Raw genomic sequence first — 11,172 nt, 5'->3', positions numbered from 1 at the left:
ACCTGAATATTTGGGCCACAGGCTTTGCTTGCCAAAGGGAAGATGAGCGGGAGGGAAATTCCAGTGGCCACTCTGGCTGGGGACAGGGTTAGCCAGCTTGGGGCCCCAAGCTGAGCTGGATGCTGGCTGGGATTCCAGAGCTTGGGGTGTAGGGGTGTCTCTCCCAGCATGTTTGGGACCCACCCACCCTTGTAACTGAAAATCTGTTCCCCAATCTGTCTCTGGCACATGCTCCATCCCCCCACCTCCACCAAATGACAGGATGTCTTGGGAACTCGAGCCCTTGCCTAAATGATGTGCACATCTAGGGCCTTGGTTTGTGCCAGTTCCCATTGGATTTCAACTCCAGATTCCAGAGGAGAGAGGGAAGGAGGACACTGGGGGCAGACTGGATATCAGGCTTGGACTCCGTGCTTTTCTCTTCCCAAATTAGAGCTGAGGAATTCAGGATTTAGTGAGTTTGCAGTAAAGTCTCCCAAGTTGCTAGGCAACATCCCTCTGCAGGCTGCGCTGCCTCTAGGCCCTTCTTCCTGCTGGTCAGAGCTGAAGAGGGGCTATCTTTAAAATGTGCCCCCCCCCCCACATCAACCCCCCTCACAGGGAGCACAGCCCTTTCGTCTTCCTAAAAGACACCTTTGTGTGGGGTGAGGGTGTCTCTGAACACCGGTGGGCCCAAGGGAGAACAGATACGCGCGCTTATCAGTTCCATCGGCAAAACAACCGTTTCAGCCACAGCCCACTTGAGGCACCCACGCAGAACTGGCCACAGTGTTTGTCCTGGGGGATGGGCAGGCCCCGAGGTGAGGAAAAGGTAGACAGACAGGAAAGCAGAGACTGGAATAGGAAGACAGACACCCACAGACTCAAATATCCAGAGGCAGGAGCAGCAACACGGATGGCCCCATTTAATGACACCTACACGCAGACACACACAATGTCCACACATCCACAGAGACACATAGACACACTCACATCCAAAGACACGCACAGAAGTGGACCCCTTCACCAGCACACATCAAGGGCATGCACTTCCCCTGGTAAGGGGTTCCTCATCTGGACTAAGTGGCCAGAGTTTGTCAGCGAGTCCGGCTGGGTGGAACTCTGAGCCTCTGATTCTCGAACCAGTGAGAAGGAAAGGGGGCAGGAGCAGTGCGGAATGTCGGGTCCGGCTGGTTTAAGGAGCCGGCTGCCTCACCCTGCGTCTCGCCTGGGGCCAAGGTCAGCCTTTGAAGGGTTACCTAGTAACCTGCTGGGCTTGGGCCCTACAGTTATTCTCCTGGACTCTTGAGATTTCAAAAACTCTCCTCTATCTTTGCTCCGCCCCCTCCTCCCCCACCCCCCCCAGCCCCCCCGCCCCCCAGCTATTGAAGGAGAAGGACTGCAGGCCTGGACAGGAGAGGAACTCCGGAAGGGCCCGGTTAGAGAGGGAGCTGGGACCTGTGGGTGCAGGGTCTGGACCCAGCATGGAGCATGGAGGAGGAGGGCACAGAATAGAAGGCAAGGCTGGCAGAGGAGGTGATGGTTCAAAAAAAGAGAGGATAAAAGATGGATTAGTGGGAAGCTTCTGGGGTCCGATACAGATCCTTCTTGGGACAGATGGAGGGGGATTTGGAGAGAGTTGGTCCTTGTAAGCAGAGAGAAAAGCCAAGGCACATGACAAGCTATTTGCCAATACTTGCGGCTTCCCCTCCTGGGAGTGGGCACTTTCTGAACATAACATCCCGGCTCAAGCCCACAGAGGGACTCCATGATAAGACGAGGGTGGGAAGTAGGAGGCTGTGCCTTTGGTGGAGCTGATCTGGGGGCTTCTTAGGTCAGGATTTTACTCATTTGCGCGGAGGGGGTGAGGGTGGCAGGAAATTCAGTTTTCTCGGCAAATATTCCAGCTTTTGCTGTAGTAGTATTTTTAGCAACTTGGCTGGCAGAGGGGGAGCCGGGGTACAGCTTTAAAGGGGCCTCTGCTAGACGGGAGGCCTCCTCCCGCCCTCACCCCACAGGTCATAAAGGCGAGGGGGAGAAAGCACGCAGCTCAAGGGCTGCATTCCAATTTAAAAGTCAGGCTTGCTGGGCATTGGACGACCATTAAGTCATCTTCACCGATAGTCGTTATCCGTCATCATCAACATCGTTCTCATTAGCAGCTTTATCAAGAAGAGTAAATATTACTTGGACTCCTGCTGTGCGCAAGGGACCGTTAGGGACACGATACAGAAGGCTTAACACGACACGCTTGGTGAGACGAGGGAAGGAACCAAGACTTCTGAGTGAGTGCTGGGAGCTGTGTGTCATACTAGCCACGTTATATATGTGATTTCATTTAATTCTTACAACAACTCTGCGAGTTAGGCATTATCTTTCCTGTTTTACAGGTGAGGAAGTGAAGGCTTTTAGGGGCTGAAGAATTTACCCAAGGTTACACCGTCATGAAATGGAAGAGTCCGGGTTAAAACTCAGAACAGCATAATAATATTATCCTAAATCCGAGGAGTGATTTACAAGGTGCTTCCACATCCATGATTTAATTTGTTGCTTTTGAGAACTGTGTGAGGAGGCGTTAGTATTTTTAACCGCTTTTTCTGAGGAGGAAGTGAGGCCTAGAGAGGTTAAGTGACTTGTGCCTTGTTGGAATTAGACCTCTAGTGAACTGCGGTACTAGGGCTAAAATGCAGGAGTTCTAGCTTTGAATTCTGTGTGTGTTCACCTCTTCGGCTCCCAGCACTTGCACTGGGCTCGAAGGAATGGGTTACAGCGGTTAGCAAATTACTCACAGTCTCTTGGCTCTTGTCTCTTACAGTCTTACAGATAAAAGTATATATGTATGGGGCTTCCCTGGTGGCGCAGTGGTTGAGAGTCTGCCTGCCAATGCAGGGGACACGGGTTCGAGCCCTGGTCTGGGAAGATCCCACGTGCCGCAAAGCAGCTGGGCCCGTGAGCCACAATTAGTGAGGCTGCGCGTCTGGAGCCTGTGCTCCGCAACAAGAGAGGCCGCGATAGTGAGAGGCCCGCGCACCGCAATGAAGAGTGGCCCCCGCTTGCCGCAACTAGAGAAAGCCCTCACACAGAAACGAAGACCCAACACAGCCATAAATAAATAAATAAACAAATACTTAAAAAAATAATAATAATAATGACCTTCGATATATGTTAATGACATTAAAATTTCCTTTAAAAAAAGTATATATGTATGTATGTGTGTATATATCTATGTGCATATATATCTTATGTATATATAGATATGAATGTATATAAATATATATGTATCTACATGTACATGTATGGGATATATTTATATTTCCTGAAGTAATACATGATAGATGCCAAATGAATGATGTGGACAGTTAAGTATTATGAGAATTGAGATGGGAGAGAAATAACTGAGAATTTGGATGATCCAGGAAGGCTTCCTGGATGAGGATGGTTTGGAGGAAGAATAGGACTCAAAGAAGTAAAGGGGCCTGGGAACAGGCAGGGGGACATTTCAGGCAGGGGCAAAAGCTGTGAGCCATGCACTGCATTTAGTGTCACTGTTAGCTTACGCTGTCCCAGTCCGGAAGGGCCCTGAGGACAGCAAACCCCGCCTCCTGCGTCTCACGCAGCGTTTTTTGTCTAAAGCTCAGTGCGCTGACTAGATACACCGGAGCCATTCCGGCCCTCTAGGTCACACCAGCCGCGTGCTCATGCCTGCTCGGCAGCCCCACTGCTCCTTGGAACTCTAACACACACTCCCCGCTTGCTCCTGCCGATGAGCCAGGTGCCTGCTTCCTCCACCTCCGTGCCTTTTCCTCCGGGTCTCAGTGTAGTTCAAACTCCTGGATGTGGTTTGCTCCTCGTTCCTATATCACCCCAAACATTTACCTGTTCTCTACTTCTCCACTTCCCTTTCCTCAGTTTGCTTCCCCACGCTTCTTTACGAATAAAAGCTGGTGGTGGGAACTTCCCTGGTGGCGCAGTGGTTAAGAATCCGCCTGCCAAGGCAGGGGACATGGGTTCGAGCCCTGGTCCGGGAAGATCCCACATTCTGCTGAGCAATGAAGCCCATGCACCACAACTACTGAGCCTGCGCTCTAGAGCCCATGAGCCACAACTACTGAGCCCACGTGCCACAACTACTGAAGCCCGCATACCTAGAGCCCGTGCTCCGCAACAAGAGAAGCCACCGCAATGAGAAGCCCACGCGCCGCAACAGAAAGTAGCCGCAATTAGAGATAGCCCGTGTGCAGCAACGAAGACCCAACGCAGCCAAAATAAAATAAATAAATTTTTAAAAAGCTAGTGATGGCCAAGCAACGTGTGTACCTGTTGGGCCTCACATCCCACCTGCAGACATTGGACCAACACAATCATTTTTTTTATATAAATTTATTCATTTATTTTTGGCTGCATTGGGTCTTCATTGCTGCGCGCGGGCTTTCTTTTCTCTAGTTGCGGCGAGCGGGGGCTACTCTTCCCTGGGGTGTGTGGTCTTACTGCGGTGGCTTTTCTTGCTGTGGAGCACCGGCTCTAGGTGCGCAGGCTTCAGTAGTTGTGGCTCGCAGGCTCAGTAGTTGTGGCGCACGGGCTTCAATGCTCCCCGGTATGTGGGATCTTCCTGGACCAGGGCTCGAACCCATGTCCCCTGCATTGGCAGGTGGATTATTAACCACTGTGCCACCAAGGAAGTCCCACAATCATTTTTATAACAAGGATACAACCATTTCGCTAATATTTTAAACTCTCACACAAACCTGAGAACCACTTCAATTTTGGTCCAGAAAAATGCCTATTTTAATTGTTTTTTTATAAAAAGGCTTACATGAGGTATGATTTTTCCTTATTCCTTAGTCTGTTTAAAGCCCTTTTCTCCTTTTGTGGTTCAGCTGGACAGTCAAAGAAAAGAAATTCGTGGTTCTTCCAGTAATGTGTGTCATGTGAGGTGCAGGACATTCTCCCCTGCCATTATCTACCTTAGGGAAGAAGGGAGAAACTCTTATATAGGAGTTAGAGACTCTCAGAATCATCCAGGAAGAGCACCTCTTAGAGTGTGTGTATATGGCCAGTAACCCACGCTCACGCTTCTCCACGCTGACACTCTCGAGTCTGAGAGCTTGGATGGAGTGGTGGTTTTGATCTGGGTCCATGCGCCATGGCGGTCATTCATTTGGCATCTAGCGACTATTGCCTTGTATTAATACTTTTTTAAAAACTTCTGTTTTAATGTAGAAAAATTTAAACACATGCAAAAGCAAATAGAGTAGTATATAAGGAACTCCACTGTATCCATCTGTACAATAATTCTCAGCTCATCACCAAACTTATTTTATCTATATTCCTTATGATTCCCCCATTATCCTTTTACTCATAAATATTCAAGTATGTGTCCCTGAAATATAGGGACTCTTCAACACTTATTTTTAAGGCATATGTTCATTAGACTGGAAACTCCATAAAGAAAAAGATTAGTATTGTTTTCTTTACCCCTGTAGCCTTATCGCAATCTCTGGGACGTACGTAGTGGGTACTTCATAAATATTTTTTGAGTGATTGAATGAAGAAGGGGGTGAAGGAATAATACTGTCTAGAGGAAGCAAGGGGTAAAGAAAAGTGCATACTTCTGTGGTCAGGCATGATCTAATTGGCAGTGGGCCATGAGTTTGATAGAGGACCAGGTATATCTTCAGCAAGAACTTAGTAGGTGGACCTTAAATAGGGAGGAACTCCTCATCTCTCTGAGATTCAGCCTCAGGCCTTCCCTTCTGAGGAGCAGAGGCATTTGGACACATGTCCCACGGACGTCCTTGCTGAGGTGGCCCCCTTTCATGGGAGGAGCATGGGAGACAGAACATGACAGGGCCAGCGAGCCTGGGAATCGCCTTGCCTACAACCAGTTTATCTAGTTTAGTATTTCTGTTTCCGTTTTATGGTTTCCTTCCTTTAGCTTGGTTGAGCATTTCAATTTTGTCTTAGCTATGCAAAAGGACATCGAAGGAAGAATGATATACTCAGTTTTAGACCAGAGGGCCAAGATCAAAAGGCCAGTTGGGTGGCAACATCCGTTACTCAGGGACCTTAAGAGGAAGCTGGCTTTCAGGGGATCAGAGCCCGGCTTTGTGGTCTTGCTGCCCTTTTTAAATTTGGAGTTTCTCTTTCTATTGATAACCTTGGAAGGTTTTATTTTCATTTAAAAAAGTGGGAAGTTTCTTTCATGGGGTGGTCTGATGCAGTTGATCCCAATTCCCTTGAATAAGTTTATATGTTAATGACTTCTGCATACCAGCCCAAACCAATGGCCTATTGGGTAGACAAGACCAGCCTGCCACTGCCATTTATAAGGAATTAAGGGCCTACCACTGTCTCTTTTGTTAAACCAGTACAGATCAGCCATCTGGCTGCAGATGTGTTACCACAATCATCTTCTAGTGAATTTGCATATGAGTTTCTGTGAGGACAGTTAACGTTGGTATGGATAGGTCTCTTACCTAGACTTCAAAAGGAAGGAGACATTGACAGAATTGTCCTCACAGACTGTCATCCAATATGGCCAAGACACAGGTGAACAGATGTTAGAACTCAGCCATTGTAGGGCCTGGGTGGCAGGCCATCTGCAAGAGAAAGCTTCCTCAAGAGCACCACCCAACATGAAAGTCATGTCACACACCCCTCGGATTGGATCATGACACAGGAATTTGGTCATTCAGTCAAATGTATTTTCCTATGTAAAAATGAGGGGAAGTTCTACTCAGATTAACCCTGGCTCTAACTTTGGGAAGTGATGTTTGTTTGGTTTGACTTTTTTTTTTTTTCCTTTTTGGTCATACTGAAGCACTGGAAAGTAAAGGATTATTATCTACAAGCTTTTGTTATTCTGCAGCTTGGGTGGAGTGTTTGCGTTTAATGAGGTAAGAACTGATAGTTATTTGGGTTGATATACTTTTGTTATTTTTGCTTTGCCTGCCGTGGGATCGTGTGTTGGAGTGGGGTGAGGGTGGGGAGTGCTGGAACATGAGCTGTTTTTGGATTGTGTTGTTAGTGGAAACGTTCCTGCTGCTTAGACAGAAAGTATGTTAGATAAAACCACTCTGTCCCTTTGACCCTGAAGCCTTAAGGTCTTTAGTCTTTCCACAGGTGTTCAGTGTTCACACATACGTGGGAGACCGAGTCTCTGTACAGTAGGCACAATCCTATAACAAATGTTCCTCAGAAGTGAAAGAGTATAAAGCTTGGTTCTTTTTTTTAAAAATTTATTTTATTGAAGTATAGTTGATTTAAAATGTTGTGTTAGTTTCTGGTGTACAGTAAAGTGATTCAGATATATATATACACACATATATACACACACACGCATATATATGTATACACACATTCTTTTTCACATTCTTTTCCATTATGATTTATTACAGGATACTGAATATAGTTCCCTGTGCTATACAGTAGGACCTTGTTGTTTATCCATCCTCTATATACTAGTTTGCATCTGCTAATCCCAAACTCCCAACCCATCCCTCCCCCCCCACGCCCTCCCCTTCGGCAACCACAAGTCTGTTCTCTATGTTTGTGAGTCTGCTTCTGTTTTATAGATAAGTCCATTTGTGTCAATTTTAAATTCCACATATAAGTGATATCATATGGTATTTGTCTTTCTCTTTCTGACTTATTTCACTTAGTATGATAATCTCTAGGTCTATCCATGTTGCTGCAAATGGCATTATTTCATTCTTTTTTATGGCTGAGTAATATTCCATTGTATATATGTACCACATCTTCTTTATTCAGTCATCTGTCGATGGACATTTAGGTTGTTTCCATGTCTTGGCTATTGTGAATAGTGCTGCTATGAACATAGGGGTGCATGTATTTTTTTGAATTATAGTTTTGTCCAGATATATTCCCAGGAGTTGGACTGCTGGATCATATGGTAGCTCTATTTTCAGTTTTTTGAGGAAACTCCGTACTGTTTTCCATAGTGGCTGCACCAATTTACATTCCCACCAACAGTGTACAAAGGTTCCCTTTTCTCCACACCCTCTCCAGCATTTATTGTTCGTGGACATTTTAATCATGGCCATTCTGACTGGTATGAGGTGATACCTCATTGCAGTTTTGATTTGCATTCCTCTAATAATTTAAAGCTTGGCTCTTAAAGAAGAGAGAGCACTTTCTGTTCTACTGGGAACCGGATGGTGGAGCTGAGCTATGTTATAATTTGCTAAACATATGTCAGATCATAACAACGGGAAAGTTCCATGTTTGGGATACTGTGTGAGGATGTGTAGATCTTAATAAAACCGTCATGGCAGACACTGTTGGTTACCTAGCCAACATCCATGCATTCCCCCTACTTGCTTCCTAACAGAACTGCAGTTTTGTTGGAGCCTGTCATGGGTCCGGGCCTGAGAATGCGTCATAATCAGTCTAAGCCTGTTTCCATTTTCGCAGCTTTTATGACAGCTAGGGCTGATCACACGGCCCAGATATGACCAATAAGATAGAAGCAGATTTCTGCTGAGAAATCTGCTGGGAAACTCTTGCTCTCCAGATAGGAGGAGGCAAAGGCAGCTGTCACCACCTGTCCCTCTCCTTTCTGCCTTGAATACAGACCTGAAGTTTAGAGCTGCATCAGCTGTCTTTTGACCAGAAGGCAACAAGTCAAATGCTAAAATCATGAAGAAACAACCTCCTATATATTTAAGCCAGTATCATTCAGGCTTTCTGGAAGATTTACACGAAGGAATCCCTAATATGCCATAATAATACAGGAGATGTTTGAGTGCCTCAGATCAATGTACCCAGCATTGTGACAGGACGGGGGCAGCATGTGCAAGTTATTTCCAGGGATTCTTTGATGACAGACCCTGAAAATTCTAAGTTCGAACAGCTAGCGCTTCAGACGTGAGTTTATGCGATCTCGTGCAGCTTGGCCTCTTAATTGGTTGTCCTGGACTGGCTCTGCTTAGTTGAGGAACCATTGTAGGATTCTGGGTGACCATTTATAGTTCCTGTAGTCACACTCAAAGCCTTGGCCCCCTGGTGTCTCTCAGCATTTCTTTCTTTCTTCTTTTTTTTAAAAATAAATTTATTTATTTATTTTTTATTTTTGGTTGCGTTGGGTCTTCGGTGCTGTGTGCGGGCTTTCTCTAGTTGCGGCGATCGGGGCCTACTCTTTGTTGCGGTGCGCGGGCTTCTCATTGCGGTGGCTTCTCTTGTTGCGGACCACGGGCTCTAGGTGCGTGGACTTCAGTAGTTGTGGCACACGGGCTCAGTAGTTGTGGCTCGTGGGCTCTAGAGCACAGGCTCAGTAGTTGTGGTGCATGGGCTTAGTTGCTCCGCAGCATGTGGGATCTTCCCAGACCAGGGATCGAACACGTGTCCCCTGCATTGCCAGGCAGATTAACCACTGCGCCACCAGGGAAGTCCCTCTCTCAGCATTCTATCACATCAACCCCTCACTCTTGTCCCATGTCTGGTGTGTGGGCTTGCTATACTTAGACTTACTGGCGAGTAAGGAAAATTCCTTTAAGACAGAGAAGAGAGCCCAGAGATAGATGAGGGCTGGGTGGATTTGGGCATTTTTTTCTCCAGTCAGATGGCTGATCTTTATTGTTTTAAAAAAAGTGATAGGTGGGAGACCCGTAATTCCTTATAATTGGCAGTGACAGGCTGGTGTTTATCCACCCAACAGGCTTGGTAGAGAGAAGTCATTAACATACAAACTTCTTCAAATTGGGATCAACCATATCAGACCACCCAGTGAAGAAAGTTCCCACCTCTTTTACTAAAAATAAAACCCTCCAAGGTTAGCACTGAAAGGAGACAGATTCAAGCAGAGCAGATATTCATCCCGAATCTCTTGTTTGTAGAGCCTTTAAGAGCTCCTTCAGGGCATGTCTCCTCTCCCCCACCATTCCTGAGGACAGTACGTCCACATGCAGTTGCCAGTCTAGTTGTGCTGATATGTTTTTGTTTTGAATTTTATTCTATTTTATTTATTTTTTTATACAGCAGGTTCTTACTAGTTATCTATTTTATACATATTAGTGTATATATGTCAATCTGTGCTGATATTCTGAAGGGTTAATCAGATGTCCTTAGGACAAATATTCCTTACCAGTTCTTTGGGTAAAGTAGACTTGTCTCCTTTAAAATAGGCATTACTTTTTTTTTTTTTTTTTTTAAATAGAATTTACTCTTTTTTTTTTTTTTTTTTTTTTTATTTATTTATTTTTGGCTGTGCTGGGTCTTCGGTTCGTGCGAGGGCTTTCTCTAGTTGCGGCAAGTGGGGGCCACTCTTCATCGCGGTGCGGGGACCGCTCTTCATCGCGGTGCGCGGGCCTTTCACTATTGCGGCCCCTCCCGTTGCGGGGCACAGGCTCCAGACGCGCAGGCTCAGCAGCTGTGGCTCACGGGCCCAGCTGCTCCGTGGCATGTGGGATCTTCCCAGACCAGGGCTCGAACCCGTGTCTCCTGCATTAGCAGGCAGATTCTCAACCACTGCGCCACCAGGGAAGCCCAAAATAGGCATTACTTTTAAGCACTACATGGGAATGGCTTGTACCTATAAGCAGAAATCTCTGGGACACTGGGACGGCACTTATTAGTAGACATTATTATTGTTGTAAACACATATGTATATACAAGGACTTCTGAATTTACCTTAAACTAAAGTAAAAATTTCATAAGTCTGAAAGATCTCAAACCGTTTTCCTGGGAGCACTTTCAAATATGCCAAATATTTACTGTGAGCATTTATTATGCGCCATCTGCCTTACATTAGGGGCATCACATATTGTATTGATCAAGAGTCTCTTGGTTGTAAGGGATAGAAACCCGACTTACATCAACGTAAGCATCAATGCACTGCAAGGGCAGAGGAGGAGCTTCACAAACAACCAGATGCAGGAATACAAAATCTTAACCAGAACTCTCTTCTTGCCTTTTTAATCTCTTGTCTCTGCTTCCTTCTGCTTAACGCTGCCACCCCCATAATACTAGAATTGTGGCTGCAGGTATCACTGGCCTTAAACCATTATAGCCTTGGGAACAAAGAGGAAACGTCTTTCTTCAATCCCAGCTTCATTAATAATAATTGTAAAATTCCCAGGAGTGGTCTCTGATAAACCTGACTTGGGTCGCCTGCCCACCCCTGCACCAATCCCTGTGGCTAGAAGGAGTAAAGTATTATAAGTAACCCAGCCTGTG

This window comes from Balaenoptera acutorostrata, chromosome 9 (assembly GCF_949987535.1).
Source record: "Balaenoptera acutorostrata chromosome 9, mBalAcu1.1, whole genome shotgun sequence".
Lineage (NCBI taxonomy): Eukaryota > Metazoa > Chordata > Mammalia > Artiodactyla > Balaenopteridae > Balaenoptera > Balaenoptera acutorostrata.
Note: the sequence above shows the minus strand (reverse complement) of the source record.